Raw genomic sequence first — 19,236 nt, forward strand, 5'->3', positions numbered from 1 at the left:
GCTTCTCAAGACACGGTGGCTTCAAATGTTGTCAAAACTGCCAGTAAAGTGAAGGGTGTTACCCCCTAAAAAGCATCGGCTTAAACCTTACAACATATGTTGCAGCCATGGTTGCAGCACCCTGTTTCCATTTCAGCTAAATGTGAGTTTCTACTGCGTTTTGTTGTCATTTATGGTTGCGCTGCTTTCTCTCCTCTCCTTTGATCTATTTAACAGACAGTTCAGAAAGCTCTATTGTCAATAAAGTTAAAAAAAAAAAGGTTTGCTATGCAGCACAGCAGTCCACTAATGTGTTGCTCCTCAAATATACAAATATAAGCTGCTCTGTATACAAATATAAGCTGCTCTGTTTTAGGCTACAAAAACGTGCATGCACGCTTAAATCCAACCTTGCTGTTTTTTCTGGATTAAGCTATAAGCAGAAGGAAACTCTGCTAGCTGCTAGGCTAAAGTGCAATGATGAAACTGCAGCGCTATGCTGTCCACCTCAGCTGAGAACAGAGAAATGTCCTTTCCTTCCCTACCGTGTATTATATTAAAGGTTACCTGTAGATTTCACAAGTACTCAATTCTAGAAATAACTTCTCCACAATCTCTTGAATATAGGATAGAAGACCGCAAATGATGATAACTGAACAATGATTATTGTGTTCATTATATTCCATATCACACAACATATGCACCCCTGTAACTTTCACCAGGAAAAAAAATTTAATTGATAAATAAAAAATGCATTTGACGGTGATGTCATCACCGTGGTAGTGTCACGTCACTGCCGGTATTGCGGTGATGCGGTTATTGTCACAGCCCTACAATACACCCTGTCCACCTATACATTAGAAGCTCCATGGTTACTCAAAGCGATTATGTAACACTGTGATATGTATTGCCGCACAGTGACTTAACATCTACAGATAAAATATGTGGTAAGACAGCTAATATGAGTGTGACATTGATTTGCGATAAGATATAGATCCACGTAATGGGAGGGGGGGGGGACCCTTGCGATCTTGCAGATGTATTTGAGCCCACATTGACAAGTGTGTTAAGCTAATGTACCAGGCAAGCCATTTGCAGTCATGCCAAGTACCGGCTCACATGAACAGGCAGTTAGTGGGAGGCAGGCAGCAGCAGCAGCAGCAGAGATGGGCCTTCCTATCTTTGGTTAAATCTTTTTCCTCCCTCATTCGCGCTCTTAAACTCACACCTCCTTATAGTCTATCTCTTTCTCTATCCTTCTTTTCTCTCTCTCCTCCACTGTGGTCGACCCCCCCTCATGTTGAACCACACACACACACACACACACACACACACACACACACACACACCACACACACTGATACTACACGCACACATGCTCTTCTACCCCCTCACTGCTGTCTCTTCTCGCTCTCCCTCTTTTTCCTTCTTTACAATGGCTGTATCCATGAGTGCAGATGGGCACTATGGAAGCAAGCAGCCAGCCACTGAGCTATCCCTTGCCTTGTCGATTTTACAGTAGTTTGATACAGCAGCTCGTGTCAAGCATGGCCATAGTTAAAGAGACAGCACACCACCAATGCACTGCAGCACTCCTCTACTCCCTCCTTCTCTTTCCCTCTCTCTTTCTCCCATGTGACATAAGGGACTGTCTTACACCCCTCCACTACTCAGGCTGTGCCAAGAACCATCATCTGTTAGGCTATTACTGTACTGCATGCATGAGATTCATCTAGCCCTGTGCACTAGATGATCTGTAAAAAGAGAGAGCCCATTCATTCTCCAGTGGGGAGCTAAGTGTACTGGAGATGCGTTTGCGGCGGCTTTTTCAAGTGTTATGTCGAATTAGCAGCAGAGACGACCAGCGACGAGCATTTGGGGGAAGTGATTTTCTTTTAATCACACATGTAGGGCTGAATTCTCCAGCCGGAGAGCTTCTCGGCTGGTGTTGACAGATCTTTAGTGATCTGATGTTTCACGAATCAAAGAACCCCCCGTCCCAAGTTCAGGGACGATTTAAATTTGCTGGCCGAATCCCCTCTAGCTGTGGGAAGTCAGCACTTCTAAATGTCAAATAAGACTGTGCATTCAGCTTTTTCAAGTATCCCCAAAGCTTTCTGGTCAAAGACATGCAATGATGTCAAGATATTGAGGAAATATCACTCATGCCATTATTCTGGCCCGTGGATAGGAAGTCAATCAACAGGCCTTCAATTAAATGTGCCTCTCACCATCAGCATGTTCAAGGTTCCAATGAATAAGCACACAGGGTGGTGCATAGCAGTCACTTACTAAGCTTAAAAAGTCTAAAAGCATGTTATCTGGCAGACATTCAAGGTTTTTAACATCCTGCAGGTCAATCAATAGCTGACCTCGGCAGCATCACATATGTCTGTACTACACTAGGGACTGTGGCCATGCAGGCCCATTGATAATCTAACAAGTGGAAATACTGATACCCCAGTGCGAGATCTTAACATAATGTGACATTTTTCTTGAGATGCATTCTTTATCACCTTTTGGGGCCTCTTGTATTTTGGGCCCCAATAGTATAGTGCGTCATCTGCATATAGTGTTGCGTTTACAATCTTGCACAGACAAAAATGTCTTACTTTGTGTCCGTGGAAGACTGCAATGTTTATGTTTAGCAAAGAATAAAGTAATCCTTAGTCTAGTTGTGTCCTCACTCTCTTTTTGTTTAGTATCAATGGATTGAGTCGTCAGTTGATCCTCTTTTCTCTTTTTTTTTTTTTTAATTTGTTGCCCAACACCCAGACCCTTAGTCTCGAAGAGCCTTTAGTGCTTTGATGATACTGGGGGAATCTGATTGGGGGCTCCTTGAACTGAGTCACTGGGAGGAGTGGCTTTTAAGTTCTGCTCGACTTTGGGTGGGTGGGTAATTCAATTCTGCTGCAAAGCCTGAGTGGAATGACGAGAGAGAGAGAGAGAGAGAGAGAGAGAGAGAGAGAGAGAGAGAGAGAGAGAGAGAGAGAGAGAGAGAGAGAGAGAGAGAGAGAGAGAGAGAGAGAGAGAGAGAGAGAGAGAGAGAGAGAGAGAGAGAGAGAGAGAGAGAGAGAGAGAGAGAGAGAGAGAGAGAGAGAGAGAGAGAGAGAGAGAGAGACTTTGCTTTTGATCTTGTCAGGATTCACTAATGGCAAAAAGGTCAGGATGAGCTGCCTTTCTCCTGCGCCAATCAGTGGGCTGCCAATCCGGGATAATGATCTCCCTCTGGATATGGTTGGCTCATAAGGTTTACAGGCATGATGTCATCCAATCCCATGGATGCCTGTGATTCAGAACTGTGAGTCTTTAGCCATATACCCTAGGCAGTGTGAGATGTTACAGTACATATGTCAGTAGTACGAGTCATGGGGTTATCAACGGATAAAGTATTTTTTTAAAGATGAATTCATGGCATGAACGGATTTTATTTAGTACCTCTTTTAAAGTTGTGTTGAAGTTTGCTCTGCATTATACTTGCTGATGCCTATTCAAATTATTTAATTGTAGGATATAGAACCATTGTGTCCAGTGATTTAGTTTTTCTGCAGTTGTATTACCCACATTTGCCGTTTAAAATACTGTTAAGTGTACTTTTTGCCAAGTGATAAGTATTGTAATATAAGATATCTTTTTTTTTTATATGAAAAACATAATATGAAACCCATATTTCTTATCACATATTTCGTGCTATAACTAAAAAAGCCAATGATAAATAATCATATGCATAATTAAAAGTACATTCAGTACACTGGGGGGATTTTATTATTTTCTTTGACATGCACACTCAAAGTAGTACATTTCAAGTACTTTTAAAAATTCTCCATAAAATAGCTTGAGGGCCAGTAGAATAAGAGCCACTACCATACGCTGTAAAATAATGGCCTGAAGCTGGATTAAACGTCAGTGTCAGGCTATCAATCTCTGAATGAGGAATACGGCGCTCTCGGCTCAGTCTAGTGTTCACTACACCACACTGAACAAGTCTATACTGCACTGTTGGGGTGTATAATCAGGCATCTGTAGAGCCATTCATTTCAAACATTTTGATGATGTTGGCATCCAGCCACAAGCTGACCTGTGTGTGTGTGTGTGTGTGTGTGTGTGTGTGTGTATGTTTGTGTGTGTGTATATGTTTGCTTATATACGTTTTTTTCTTATTTTATGTATTACATTTTTTTTACAGTGCATGTTTGTTGTGTGTCTGAGGCTGACATGCTGCAGTCTCCTTCAGCTCAGTAGAGAGAAGCGGTCATATCAGGACATGGGCATTTTTGTACAGTACCTGCTCTGCTGAGCCAAGTCTCCATTCAACTCTGGAATAAGTGTGAAACTTATGACCTTCACATGACAACGGGAGTTTTTATTATACAGTATTTTCTGCCTCAAATTAGGAACATTTATTTTTATATTTGGCCATGTTAGTGCAAGTAAACAGTAGTGGCTTTATCCATCAGTTGAAAAAAACTGTATCAAAGTTCAGCCCTCTTCAACATTTTTGCTAGCAGCAGGGTAGCATTGTCCCTCTGATTTTTTTGTAATCAAATACTTAGTGAATAGCTATATTCTACAATTGCAGTGTTGTTTGAGCAGTGAAGAGGTAATTTTGGGCACAATGCCTTTTCCGCAATTCTGGTGTGACTGGTAAAATATCAATGAATATTTTATTTTTACTCAATATTTACACAGTGTTAGAATGACAGCATTTCCATGACAAAACTGTCAAGAATAAGTGTGAACCTAAACTTAAAAGAATTGCCATTTTCAGAAAATGTCACTGTTGTGTCTGTGTGCAAGCACGTCCTGCATAGCTCCACAGGGGAACTGTATTTTGTGAGATAGGTGTGTATAGCTTGCAATATGAAATTCATACTTGAGGGTCCACACAACAGGAAGTAAGCAGTTTATTCACCACTAGAGCTGAAACGATTAGTCGATTAATCACTTAGTTGATTGACAGAAAATGTATCTGCAACTATTTTGATAATCCATCAGGTCATTTTTCAAGCAAAAATGACAAACATTAGTTGGTACCGGCTTCTCAAATGTGAGGATGTTCTGCTTTTCCATGTTTTATATAATTGTAAATTGAATATTTTTCAAGAAGAAAACTATATTGCACATTTTACACATTTGAACCAAACCATTAATTGATTGATTGAGAAAATAATCAGCAGAAGATTAATCAACAATGATATTTACCACATAATTACTGTGCAAAATAACTGCGGGCATTTTCTGCACCCGAGTTTCATTTAGTTTGGTGGCTGTGGCTCAGAAGGTACAGCGGTCGTCCACTAATCAAAAGGTCGGTGATCCCATCCCTGGCCCCTGCAGTCTACATGTCGAAGTGTCCTTAGGTAAGATAGTGAACCCCAAATTGTGTGAATCTTTATCCCTCGCCTCCTAATGAGCAGGTGGCACCTTGCATGGTAGCCTTTGCCATCAGTGTACAGGTATAAATGTGTGTGTGATTGCTGGCTTGTATTGTAAAGCGCTTTGAGTAGTCGCTAAGACTAGGAAAGCGCTATATGAATGCAGTCCATTTATAATTTGGACAGTGGCAGGTTCAGTCCTGAGCCAACATGTCCATACATTTAATTGGTCACTGTAAAATTCTCTGACTGAAACAGTATTCCACTGCACTTGATGTGGTCATGAAAGTAAACACCACAGGTTTGGTAGTTTAGTGGTTTACACTATCGCCTCACAGCGAGAAGACCCAGGTTTGATCCTTGGCTCTTCCTGTGCGAAGTTTGCACGTTTTGTGTGGGTTCTCTCTGGTTTCCTCCCACATTGCAAAGATGTGCAAGTCAGGCAGAGTGGAGACTCTAAATTGCCTGTAGGTATGAATGTAAGCATGAGTGGATGGCCGCCTATCTGAGTTCAACCTGTGATGGACTGGCGACCTGCCCGGTGTCCTGCCATCCACCCAGTGCATGCTGGGATAGGCTGTAGCCCCAGGTGTGCCAGAAAAAGATTAAGTGGGCAGAGAAATTGAATACATAAATGATTAACCAGAGCCATCTTTCTTTGATTTAAATGATCAAATAAAGAAATTAAAAAGAATATACAAAGAATATTTAAGACATTAACAGTATGTTGATTTTTGTGATTATCTGCGTTCATGCTCATGTCCTTTTGCTTGCAAAAGACTTTCCATGCATTTTAGTATATGTAAACCATTTAAGAGCAGAAATGAATCGATTTATCGATCAACAGAACTATTTTGATATGAACTATTTTGATAATTGATTAATCATTTAATTGATTTCTTTTCCTGGTCCCAGCCTTTCAAATGGGAGGATGTGTTACTTCTGTTACTTCCTGTTAACTTGAATTTCTTTGGGCTTTTGAATGTTAGTCAGGCAAAAAAGGAATTTGAACTTTAGGACACTGTGATTAACATTTTTCACAATCTTCTGTAATTTTTTTGACCAAAACTATTAGTAATGATCTGTTATTTACAGCTGTCAAATTTAGAGTAGAAGTCATATAGCATGATAAAAAACATACAGCAAAGCTAAACAAGCAGGAGACAAGAATTGCTAAAAGACACGGTGAACTGGCTGCTGCTTCATTATCAAAAGTGGCTCTATGGACGCCAGTTGCCTCAGCATCTGGCTACCGTATAATCCCATTAAATGTACATAGCTCATTAAAATAAATGAAAAGTGTTGAGGTGGAGGCAGGCGGTACCACTACCAACAGTACAACTGCTATGCAAAGGCAGAGCTCCATCTTTTAGCTTGATAGCTGTCTTTTACTGTGAGGTTTTCTTCTGCCATGTAGTATAATTGTTGAAAAGTGGCAAGTAGCATGGTGGCTTAATAACAAGAAAATACTGTGTATTGGTATTTTGTGTTTGTAAATTCATATGTAAGATCACAGAGTGTATTTGGGATATATTTGAATGTGAATGACCTTATTTAATGATCATCATTCAACATGAACAGAAAGTAGAGTTACTGTGTCAAGCAAGGACTTTAGTCACCCTCTGGCATTCATAAAGTAAAATATTGCTTTATTTTTTACAAGTAATCATTTTGTATCAAGTATCATCTTTTTTTAGCTATTAAATTTCTGATATTAGGCTATGTAATGAGCAGGCCCCAACGTTGCAAAGAACTTTATTACCATTTGAAAGGTTTTTCAATCACATGTGTTTTTCAAATAGATTATGTAGCTTGTGCCTCAATTTCAGGTGCAGATTTGAGCAAAATTACTTACCTGAGTGTTTCACAAGCATAGTTATGTTCAATATATTTGTGTGTGTTCGTGCCTCTGCGTGTGTGTTCATGTTCATTGTGTGTAATATGTGTGCAGTGGTGTTTTACCTCCACTCAAAGGACCTCATAAAGGTTAGCAGGCTCACTCAACAGCTGATGGTAAATTTAGCCTCCTTTTCATTCAGTCCCACACACGATTTGAGTATTTTTCTACTGTATCAGAACATATCCAGGCATGTTACTGCACTGAACAGATGTGCCATTATTTAATGGTATTAATGGTCAGAATTAGAGGTGGTTGTGATGGCAATGTTTTTGCTAAGAAAAATCCAGTTTTGTGTATAAGGATGAAACGTTAGTTTTAATATTCAATGTCTTGTGTTTTTGTTTGATAAAGTTTGGCATTCCAGAGTAGTGGTGAGATTTTCTGGATGGGACTGAATGTAATAGAATACCAACAGAGTGTAAGATTCTATTGTTTGTGATTAACAGCACTGTTAAACAGGTAGAAATGGATGGTGATGAGAAGGGCTTGCAGGGTGCCAAAACCACACTTAATTTTGGGTTCTCACTTCACTCTCACGTTTAAATTTGGAAATTGCAAACCCCACTCAAAAGCATTCAATATTTACAAGTTGCATTTAAGAACAGAAGGAAATAAATGCTTCCATCCAAAGAGCATGACACGATAGAGGCCATTTTTGGCAATGTAATATTTTTTTTGTCATCCAGAGGAGAATGGTTAACCCACTGTTCTAATTATTTAAATGTTCAGAGGTGTTGAGATTGCTGTGTTGAACAAACTTCTACAGTAGTACAAATACTTTCTGTACTTATAAAACGAGGCATTAGAAAGTTTGTAACTACACCGAAGTATATTTAAATAACACTTGCCTGATGGATATCGCGCAGTACTTACATACTACTACTACATACTTCTGGTGTAGTTACAAACTTTCTAATGCCTTGTTTTATAAGTACATAAACTATTTGTACTACTGTAGAAGTTTGGTATTATTCCGGGCATTATTAGTGGGGTAATTTACGAGATACAAACGTGGATCCATTAGCGCCTGTACTAAGCTAACCAGCTGATAATGCTAACTCGACCAACGTTATAACAAGGGGAAAAAGCTTATGGGGGGTTGTTTGGCTCGAAGGCAAGGCAGCCTAGGGTGAAATTACTCCGAACCATCACTTTAAGTTCCATCTAATGAGCTTCTCTGGTAATTTTTCTTTGCGGTATTTGCACACACACAGTTTTGTGCAAACCACATTACTAACATTTTATAACTGCTCAGCTCTGGCACACGCTGGCATTATTTATGGGTGAAAGGTTGCCTTGCAGATGCTACAATCCAAGTGGTTTGCCACCACGCCATGACCCCCAGGTCCTACAGCCTGGCTTTATGTAACACATGCAATGTAGTGGAAAATGAACATATGACAGAACTACTGTAAGCTGGGTTGCTTTCTCTCACGGGATATTATATGTTTGCACTCAAGTGTCAAAGAACACTGCAAATGCTGGACTTAGATTTCTGTTTCAAAGGAGAATATTAGATTTGTGGGATAAAAAAGTTATAGATGGTGCAGAGTGTCAAACGGTGATGATTTCAGAATGATGTCTTGCACTGCTAACATTGTTTGGGCAGCATTTTACACCTGGGTTAACACTGCTACAGCTCTTTGTGAGTTTTTATTAACTAATGCTTTACTTCAAGGTCTGAGAGACGTATAACAAACCAGACAAGATTTTTAATTTGTTACATTGTGAATTTTGTGGCCTAGTAGGCTTTAAAAAAAGCTATTAAACTGCAGGAAAAACTGTGGGGATATGTGTATATTTTAGATTCTGGATCTGACAGCATACAGAAAGCAAAACTGAGGTTTGATTTGCATTGATCTTGGACAGCAAAGCTATTCCTGGGATGTCAGTTTGTGTCCAGTTCTTGTTTGCCTGTCTATTTTCATCAGCGGTGTCTGCAGGACACTGTCACTTTGGCTGGCAGAATATATCAATAAAAAAAAACATTGATATGATAACAGGACACTATCTGACTGGTTTAATGGAGGAAGGGGTTTCTGTCTGATCTTTCAAGTGATGTCATCACCTCACCTACTGAATAAACTCAAGAGTGGAGAAGAGATGTGGAGTTAATATACTGTAGGGAAACAGGAAGAGCTGTCCCCCAAAGGCAGAGCATGCACTGCAGTAATCTTCCAGCATAGGCTCATTCTTGGACTGTATTTCTGTTGTAATGCAAAAGAAAGCAGAAAATAACAAGACAATGTGAGCCAGTGAATACATTTAGGGAGTTACTATGCTGGGTTTATGTCTTGCAATTTATGAGTGAATTTTTTAAATCCTTCATTTATCCAGGGACAGTTTGCTAAGCTTGCCCCGCCTGCTCCTTTTTAAACAATCCCCTCCCTCTGCGTCTCATTCATATAGTTACACATTCAGACACTTTGGAGATGCCTCATGCAGCTGCAGTATTCCTCAGGTGATTACTGAGCAGCCCTGTTGGAAGTGCTGGGGTTTAGCTGCCTTGCCAGGTCGATGATTATTGTTGAGGGACAGGAGAGCATCTGTCATTCACGATACCAACGTGAAGAAGTCAAGAATTTCTTTTTAGCAGACTCACAGATTTTAGCCCGCAAAACACTCCATCCCAACGCACTTCTCAGACCCTCCAGGCAGGGGAGAGTGTTGCACGTTCACTTTACTTGCCATGCATTTGGAGTGAAGATGTGAACTAATGGCATCTGGCAGGATTGGCTGCTGTGCACTGAAAGCCTGCTGCTTATGTCTTGTTTGTGGTGAAGGCGGATGTGCTTCCATTGGAGATATATGTCTGTTCATATTAGTGGCAGAACAGTACGGGTGGAGAGGCCTGAGGTGAGCTCTCAGGGAGCGGGCAGTGACCTCACTTCATAGTGTCTGACATCATTAGTAACAGTAATGTGAATGAGTGATGAATGAGTTCACAGTGACATGTGTCTGTGTTCACAGAAACGCACTTCAGGGGATGATGTCCTACACACTCATAGTCAGAAACCCATGCGTTGCTCAAAGAACGTATTTACACGTTAAAGCTGCTATATTTGATATTTTTTAAATAAAGTATCAAGTGACACCGTAAGAGAATTATCACTCAAATTTTTTTTGTAAGCACTTTTTATTTTACTATATCTCTTTACATAAATATTTTTTTCTGCTACTATGGGCTAGCAGTTAACAAAGAAACGATCAGACATACATTTAAATGCCCTCTGTATATAGACAGTATTACATGGCTATGCTGCCCTGCTGGTAGGGGCAGTTTTTTACAACTTGATCTACTTTCACTTAACTACGGTGCGGTAAAGTCAATTAGATGTCCGTGATCTGCGTAACGACAGTACAGTGGGACGTTTGCCTTCAACAGAGCGACAGTAATAACCTAATATACCATCGTTACTGAGATTAAACAACATTCTTGGTTATGTTTGCAAGGAATAACGCATTCAATAAACAGAAACATAACTCTTGCAGCGCACATGAACAGCTGCGCAATATTAGCTCACACATAAAATTGCACCCTGAAAATTAGCCTACTGTTGCTAACATTCATAAATCCTGCATAACATCGTCCCGTACCTAAAGGACATCAGACTTACTTATTGATTCACGCACACAGTCGTGTCGACAAACTTAGTCCAATGAGGGGAGAAAGGAAAGTGTGATAGCGTTCCACGTTAACGCTTTTTTCTTTCTCGCTCGAGACCGCTGTGTCCACTAGCAGGTAGAGCGAGCTACAACTGACAGGGAGAGAGAGAGAGAGAATGTATCACTACAGCCAATCCAGTCTTCTCAAAGCCATGGGCTGTGTCTCATTCCGCATACTTCCGTCAGTACACTGCTAATGTGCACTGACCACTTACTGCCGTAGTGCCCACTTTCGATGGCTAGTATTGTCCCAAAAAAACACTTACGTTAAAACACTTACCGGAAATGACGAGCGGTTGGCTCGGCCCGCCGCCTCTCAAAATCTGACGAAAATCTTTTAAACTGACCTTTGTCGATCAAAAAAACAGACAGATTCAACAACTGCATGGCCTATTTCTCGCTTAAAATGTTTTCAGAAACACGTTTCGGTGAACTATCTTCGTAAAATACGAGATCGTATTCCGAACGAGCTGCCATTATGCTCGGTTGTGAAATCCAGGAGAAGCCAGACCACGTGACGCGTTCGTCTAATCAGCTGCCGGTCGACGTCCCTGGTCCCTCCCCTTTCCGCTTTGTAGTCAAGATGGCGCCCGTTTAGTGCGCGTAGTGTCCATCATTCCACACTGAACTTTTTGACCGTTTGTAGGGGGTCATCCGGGTACTTTCAGTGCACTGACTTTTTGCGTTATCTACGCTATATACTTAAAACTAAGTGTTTGAAGTGTGCAAGTAGGCGGTTTGAGACACAGCCATGGTCTTTTTTTACAAATAGTTTGCACGTAAGGGGGAAAAAGTATCTTCCACTTAAGGGGCGCTGTCTTGCACCCTGCGCAGCACAGCCAGCCATCACGACGGACGATGATATCGTCCATCGGCACAACCCTACCACTGATTGGCCAGAAACTAGCGCAATTCGGTACATCAGGCACAAACCCATTGTTTTTAAATAGCTAAACTTCCATCAATAGCGACCGCAGTTTTTTAAATCACGCAACCCAGATTTAAAAGAATGGCAGCCCGCAAAACTACGCCGTACAATTGACAAAGCGCAGACGTTCCTCTGTTTAGTCGCTGATGGAAGGATTCAGCGTGAAGATGATAACTCGGCAGTTTCACGTGGCGTTGCTATGGCGATCAGCTGAGAATCCCGCCTACACTGAGTGGGTACTATCCTCAGAATTATCAGAATTATGTTGTCCAAATTGATAATACCAAGCCAATTTAAAAAAACTAAAAAAAGCAAAACATTATTATTGAAGGTTCTGTTTTTCATAATATAAATATCTTTGTTTTATACAAAGACAGTGGAACAGATTTCATTGCATTGAATATTCTACATTTTCCATACAGTTATATATATTGATAACGGAAGAATATTCATTTTAATATCATGATATTGATTTCAACCATATTTCCAATACCAGTGCTAATGTCAGAAAAGGGATTTTTTTTTTATCCTTCTGTAACCTGGCATCAACTGGACACACACACACACACACACACACACACACACACACACACACACACACACACACAGACACATATATACACTCACCTTGAAGATTATTAGGAACACCCTACTAATACCGTGTTTGACCCCCTTTCGCTTTCAGAACTGCCTTAATTCTTTGTGGCATTGATTCAACAAGGTGCTGGAAGCATTCTCTAGAAATGTTGGCCCATATTGATAGGATAGCATCTTGCAGTTGATGGAGATTTGTGGGATGCGCATCCAGGGCACGAAGCTCCTGTTCCACCACATCCCAAAGATGTTCTATTGGGTTGATATCTGGTGACTGTGGGGGCCATTTTAGTATGGTGAACTCATTGTCATGTTCAAGAAACCAATTTGAAATGATTTGAGCTTTGTGACATGGTGCATTATCCTGCTGGAAGTAGCCATCAGAGGATGGGTACATGGTGGTCATAAAGGGATGGACATGGTCAGAAACAATGCTCAGGTAGGCTGTGGCATTTAAACGATGCCCAATTGGTACTAAGGGGCCTAAAGTGTGCCAAGAAAACATCCCCCACACCATTACACCACCACCACCAGCCTGCCCAGTGGTAACAAGGCATGACGGAGCCATGTTCTCATTCTGTTTACGCCAAATTCTGACTCTACCATCTGAATGTCTCAACAGAAATCGAGACTCATCAGACCAGGCAACATTTTTCCAGTCTTGAAAGGTCCAATTTTGGTGAGCTTGTGCAAATTGTAGCCTCATTTTCCTATTTTTAGTGGAGATGAGTGGTACCCAGTGGGGTCTTCTGCTGGTGTAGCCCATCCGCCTCAAGGTTGTGTGTGTTGTGGCTTCACAAATGCTTTGCTGCATACCTCGGTTGTAACGAGTGGTTATTTGAGTCAAAGTTGATCTTCTATCAGCTGGAATCAGTCGGCCCATTCTCCTCTGACCTCTAGCATCAACAAGGCGTTTTCGCCCCCCAGGACTGCAGCATACTGGATGTTTTTCCTTTTTCAGACCATTCTTTGTAAACCCTAGAAATGGTTGTGCATGAAAATCCCAGTAACTGAGCAGATTGGAATATACTCAAACCAGCCCATCTGGCACCAACAACCATGCCACGCTCAAAGTTGCTTAGATCACCTTTCTTTCCCATTCTGACATTCAGTTTGGAGTTCAGGAGATTGTCTAGACCTGGACCACACCCCTAAATGCATTGAAGCAGCTTCCAAGTGATTGGTTGATTAGATAATTGCATTAATGAAAAATTGAACAGGTGTTCCTAATAATCTTCAAGGTGAGTGTATATACACACACATAAAAAGATGTGTGCAAAGAAACTCTTTAATCCTCAGGGTGAAGTGAGAGGGAAATACATGATTTGTGAGTGCAATGAAACAAACAAACATGGGGCTTTATTCCCAGTGAATATTTCCTGTGATGATACAAATACCCTCACTGTTTCTTTAATTAAAAATATCAGGTCATGACTTACAGTACTAAGGTAAAGGTAGCTGCAGAGGACCTCCTTTCTTCAGCTTCAGTGTTTGTTTTGAGCCCAACATCTGTGTTCTGGCAGCTGAACTGCTGCTCCCATTCATACAATTGTGTGTTTGAGTCTGTGCGAATACCTGTGTGTTTGGAATTGTCAGAGAAGCTCCTGTAGCTTTTTTAGTTGTTTACCTGTGAATGTGTGCTCATATGTCATCTTCCCTGGGTGTATGTGAGTGAATGTTCATTTTGTGTACAAAATAGGAACAGTTGCGCTTTCCATACAGTAGACATACCTGATGAATCACGTGACCCATTATTAATTTCATCTGCTACAGTACAACAAATCTACTTCAACCATGACTGGATGTGGATGAAGCAGAGGAGACAGGTTGCAGAAGTTGAAGCTCAGCATCAGGAGGGCGTTCCTAATATTTCGCTCGCTCGCTCTCTCTCTCTGTGTGTGTGTGTGTGTGTGTGTGTGTGTGTGTGTGTGTGTGTGTGTGCTTTGCTGAACTGTTTTATATGTACTGATTACTGAGTTGCATATTTTAGCTTATGCAAACAATGACTCATTATCATACTGGAAATCATAGAGAGTTGCCTCTTGGAATCAAAGGCTTGGTGTCACTTGACTTAAAAGTGCTCTAAGCGATGTTGAGTGATGTCACTTCTTGTTGAAGTTCGTAGTATTATCAAACAAAACGGAGGCTAGCTCGCCGCTCCCTCCTCCTCCCCCTCCCTTCCGCGCACTAACCCCCCAGCCCCCACAAACCAAATCCGTCTTGTCTGTTATTGGCTGGAACACTGTTTATGTTTCGTGGTGCAGGTTGGCGCAGTTTGTTTTTGTTGCCGTTTGTGGAGCCTGGGCTGTCTACAGAGTTTTTTTTTACAGTGTATTCAGGGGACAGGCAGCTAGCAGATAGTGAGGAGATGTTTGCTGTATGTGACAAAAAATGTTGTAGCCTAAAAAACGTGTGACATCGCTTAGAGCACTTTTAAATTAATAAAATGATGAGTTATCGGATAACTGTCAAAGAATGACAATATCTTTGTATTGTACAGTTTTTGGTCTTTGCCTGTTCTCAAACTTTGTTCCTCTTCACCAAGGACTCTCGACAGGTTTGAGACAGTTAAATCAAAGCAAAAGTACCAAACTGTTTATATGTAATATGAATCTACCCAAATAATTAGCATCTATATTTCTGACATCTTCGACTTTGTGTGTGTGTGTGTGTGTGTGTGTGTGTGTGTGTGTGTGTGTGTGTCCTTGTGCATGTGTGCTTCATGCACCATGTACTTGCTGAAAAGTGAGCTGTAAAGCGAATGTGTTATCCCCGCTGGAAGATGTATGTGTGAAAAAACACATTTTTGTCTCACACCGATGGCTCTGAAGACCCCATAGTCAATGAAGTTTGCAAGCATGTGCACTGATGAACTTGTATGCGAAGTGACAGTGCAGTGATGGTGTGCCAAGTAGGCATGAATATCTATCTAATAGCTGCGGAGTGGAAGCTGTCAAAACCTTCAGGTGAAGTTCTCCAAGTCTTAGTAGACTCGGTTGCCTGTTGTGGATGTGGATCACTTCACCTCTGCTGTCCCCTCCTTTTGGGCTTTTTTTTTTTCAACTATCTTTTTATTGAGAACAAGGTACAGAAAGACAGTTATATAGAAGGACAATACTTTTGGATTTTTCACAGAACACATAAACAAATACAACCCCCACCCACCCCTCCCCCCTCCCAACAACATCCAGTGCATCCCAATCTAAGGAGATTAAATAAGTAGATAAATAGATAAAGGTTATGATATGAATAGGTCAAGGTATCATTCAACAGATATGAAGAATTAAACGAAAAGAAAAGAGGGTGGAAGCAGCTAATTTGAAAGTAAAGCTTGAAAATAAATGAGGAGGCCATGCTTGCTGTGCAACATCATGCGTCACCCCTCAGGATCTAGTACTTGTGGATTCATGAATTATCAGGGAGGGTTTTAAGTTTGTTTATGAAAGACATTACTGGGTTCCAGGTAGAATAGAATAGGTCTTTTGACCCTCTAAGTGTGTATTTGATCTTTTCAAGACTTAAATGGAGCATAAGGTCACTCATCCATAAGGAGGTGCTGGGTGGTATGGGGGATTCATTTTGGGCTTTGATGCACCTCTAGGGGATCTTTAGATTAGCAGCAGGGACTCCACGCTACTAGATGGATTAATCAACCCTGATGCTTCTTTTCATGAATGTCTTATAATGTCCGAGATCTTCAACAAACCATTAAAGGCGATATTGTCTGTTGACAATGGAACTTTGTTGGCTCCGTTTGGGTCTTGGATGAACCCTTTAATTTGTGGCCTTCAAAATTATCATATGGTTGGGTAACATTGACAAAGTGGGGTATCACAATATGTTTGACCATATAGGGCTGTAATTATTGTTGATTACTTTTCTGTTGATTGACTAATAGATACATTGTCCAATCATTTTGATAACTGATCATTTAAGCAATTTTCAAGCACAAATGACAAGTAACAGTACCTAGTTCCAGCTTCTCAATTATGAGGATTTGCTGCTTTTTTTCTTTAGCTTATTCTTTTTGTCTTATGTGATAGTAAACTGAATGTCCTTGGGCTTAAATGTGATGGGCATTTTTCAATTTTCTGGAATTTTGAAAACCAAATGATTAATTGAGAAAATAATCTGCAGATGAGTTGATAATACAAATAGTCTGTAGTTGCAGCCATAATGATATCAAAGTCAATAAAAGTTCTCCTTGCAGCCTAGAAAGTGAATAGCTTACACTTCCTTGATTGAGGCCATTTCAGGCCAATTATATGTAGTGTCTTTTTCGCCCATTGTCAACAATCAAAGAATCTTCCTTTTTTCTGCTGGTTTGATAATGCCTTTTAACTTTCATGTCTGCTGCTTTCTGATTTTAAATGGGCCATTAGAGCCCTTAACTCTAGCCAGCTGAGTTAGAGATAACACTACGGTTTAAACTTAGCTCACAATACTCAGTTAAACAATCAATCATCATATGTTTAGCATCAAAGCTAAATCAACCTAACAGAAGGGATATTTATGTCCAATACAAGATATTGTATTAGGGAGGCAGCATAGTACACTGAGGGCCAGATGTACTAACACTTTCGCAACGTGCGCGTAAAAGCATGGCGAGGTATGTACAAACAGGCCGCACTGAGGTACAAGCGCAGACTGCCTGTCGCGGAACTGAAAATGGCAAATTGCGCTTTTCCGTGTCATGCATATGCATTCATGGGAGGGTCAAGGGGAAAGTGGGAGTTTCCCCTAAAGAGATGGGATTGGAAGCGTAAAGTGCCTAATTTTGTATTCCGCGGTATGTACAAAAACCGCCCGTGAAAGCGCGCCTCTATTTGGGGTGAAAATTCTCTGCCTCTTAAAAGCAGGTGTAAACCTGGAAGCGTGTTTCCTCGCATATGCCTCCTGGTGAAATGGCAGCAGTAATCCGAGCAGGACGAAGACATAGGCCAAGGAACTGAGCTGAAAGGATTTTTGCCACAAGGATCACACTTTTTCAGTTGAGTGAACACAAAATCATCAAGCGTTACAGATTAAGCAGCCATGCAATATTACAGTTACTGGAAGAAATCAAAGATGACATAGAATCTCCGACTCAGCGTTCACATTCCATTCCAGCAGTTGTTAAACTCCTCGCTACATTACAAACATTGGCATCGGGATCATTTCAAACAGTCATAGCATCAGCAATGGGAATATCGCAGTCTGCACTCAGCCGTATCATAGCACAAGTACTTAACGCTTTGCTATAGCGCAATTTACGGTATAGTGGGCGGAGAAAGGCGCTGGTTACCCGATGAACTGCGGGTTTGGTAAATACGACGTAAGCTGAAGTATCGCAGCGTGCGCTTTCTGCGGGTTGGCCATGGCGCTGATAACACTACATCCGCAAATGTACATCTGGCCCTGAGGCACAAAGAGGCCATTGTCAATATGTAGCTTTGAAGGCTTCAGCTACACTAGAACTCCTATACCTCAGCACAGTAGAATGTTAATAAAGAATGGCAGCTGCCTGCCTACATTGACATTATCATTTTAACAGTGCAAAGCTGGTCAAATTGATTAAAAAACAAAACAATACATTTTAACATGCTCTGCAAGCACTCAGTACAGCAAGCTAGTCCACACATAATAAGAAGTCCAGGCACACTTTATTCAGAATGATAAGTAAATTTAATCAAGTCCATCAACGTTTCAGCTCATGGGATCAAAATGTTAGTGGGATTAATGCAATCTACAGTGCCTATGAAGAGCATGCTGAACACAGTGTGCAGCTCTTATCTGAAGCATCCTGCCAGTGAAGAAATGCTGGCTGCTCATTCAGCTGAGAGATGGGCCAGGTGGAACGAACCATGTCGGTCCTATGGTCTTCAACTCCCTGCTGCCACACAAAAGACGGTATGATAGATATGGCTTTCTGAAAGACGATACACATATACTGAAGCTGCAAGTCAGGTGATCATTTGTCTCAATATCTCTTTGTTAACATGTGATTTTTATGGCAAAAAAAATCAGAAGCTCTTGGCCAGATTTGCCTTTAATTCATTTTTTTGCTCACAACCTGTGTCGAGTTAAAGTCTGATTTGCTAAGACAGCAGCTAATTATGCAATCAGAGACTCAGACTGACTAGGCAGACTCTTGGAGTGAATGAGAGCCTACAAGGTGCAGTTCAGACAGCTACAAGCTCAGAACAGAATCAAAACGTAGTTATGTTGTAGTGGAAATACTAATCAAAAAATTAGGTTGATCGAGGTTATGCAGAATTAAACTCTTGAGAAGAGTATCGTATAAGTGTAATAAGTCAAATAATTATGTTTTAAAGGTTTTATAAAAACTAATGCAACAGGAGTCATTAAACATACTTGTAGGGAAATGGGAATGTCATTGAATGGCAAAAACTGTTTACAGGTCACCGTAATGTCAGCGTCTTATCAAAACAGTGCAGTCCCTACCAACAAGTTCCCTGCATAACCACAACTTTCTGTCTGCTCTTTGCTTATTTTAATTTTTTTAATTTTAATTTTTTTTTACAGTGGTTAGATGGTCAGATCTAGGCGTTCATTTAGGAGTTTATCACTGCCCTGTTTTTATTTAGCCCAACAAAAATTTTCTGTCCGTCCACTGCTTGTGTTCTGTCATTGAAATGTATATAGATTACAGGTCAAAAACTGTGGTTCTAGGCTTGTGCACCTGTAAATAACCCATAAATAACATATTTCTTGTGGCAGAATGTGTTTGTAAGGTGGCACAGTGTTGGTCCTCAGTGTTATTCACAAAATGATATTCTTGTCAGGCTCTAAGA

At 40.8% G+C, this 19,236-nt stretch overlaps 1 protein-coding gene and 1 long non-coding RNA gene across 13 annotated transcripts in view; one reads left to right on the plus strand and one right to left on the minus strand.

The window, feature by feature from the left end:
* Positions 1 to 19,236, plus strand: part of syngap1b (synaptic Ras GTPase activating protein 1b) — a 157,238-nt gene that overhangs the window by 3,559 nt on the left and 134,443 nt on the right. The gene's annotated exons all lie outside the window — the stretch shown is intronic.
* LOC118495998 lies at positions 461 to 18,507 on the minus strand. The gene is made up of 3 exons (XR_004898457.1): positions 18,495 to 18,507; positions 5,014 to 5,016; positions 461 to 510 (listed from the first exon to the last, which is right to left on the minus strand). It is a non-coding gene; the product is annotated as an uncharacterized LOC118495998 (long non-coding RNA).

The sequence above is a fragment of the Sander lucioperca genome, chromosome 10 (genome assembly GCF_008315115.2).
Source record: "Sander lucioperca isolate FBNREF2018 chromosome 10, SLUC_FBN_1.2, whole genome shotgun sequence".
In the NCBI taxonomy this organism is placed as follows: Eukaryota; Metazoa; Chordata; class Actinopteri; order Perciformes; family Percidae; genus Sander; species Sander lucioperca.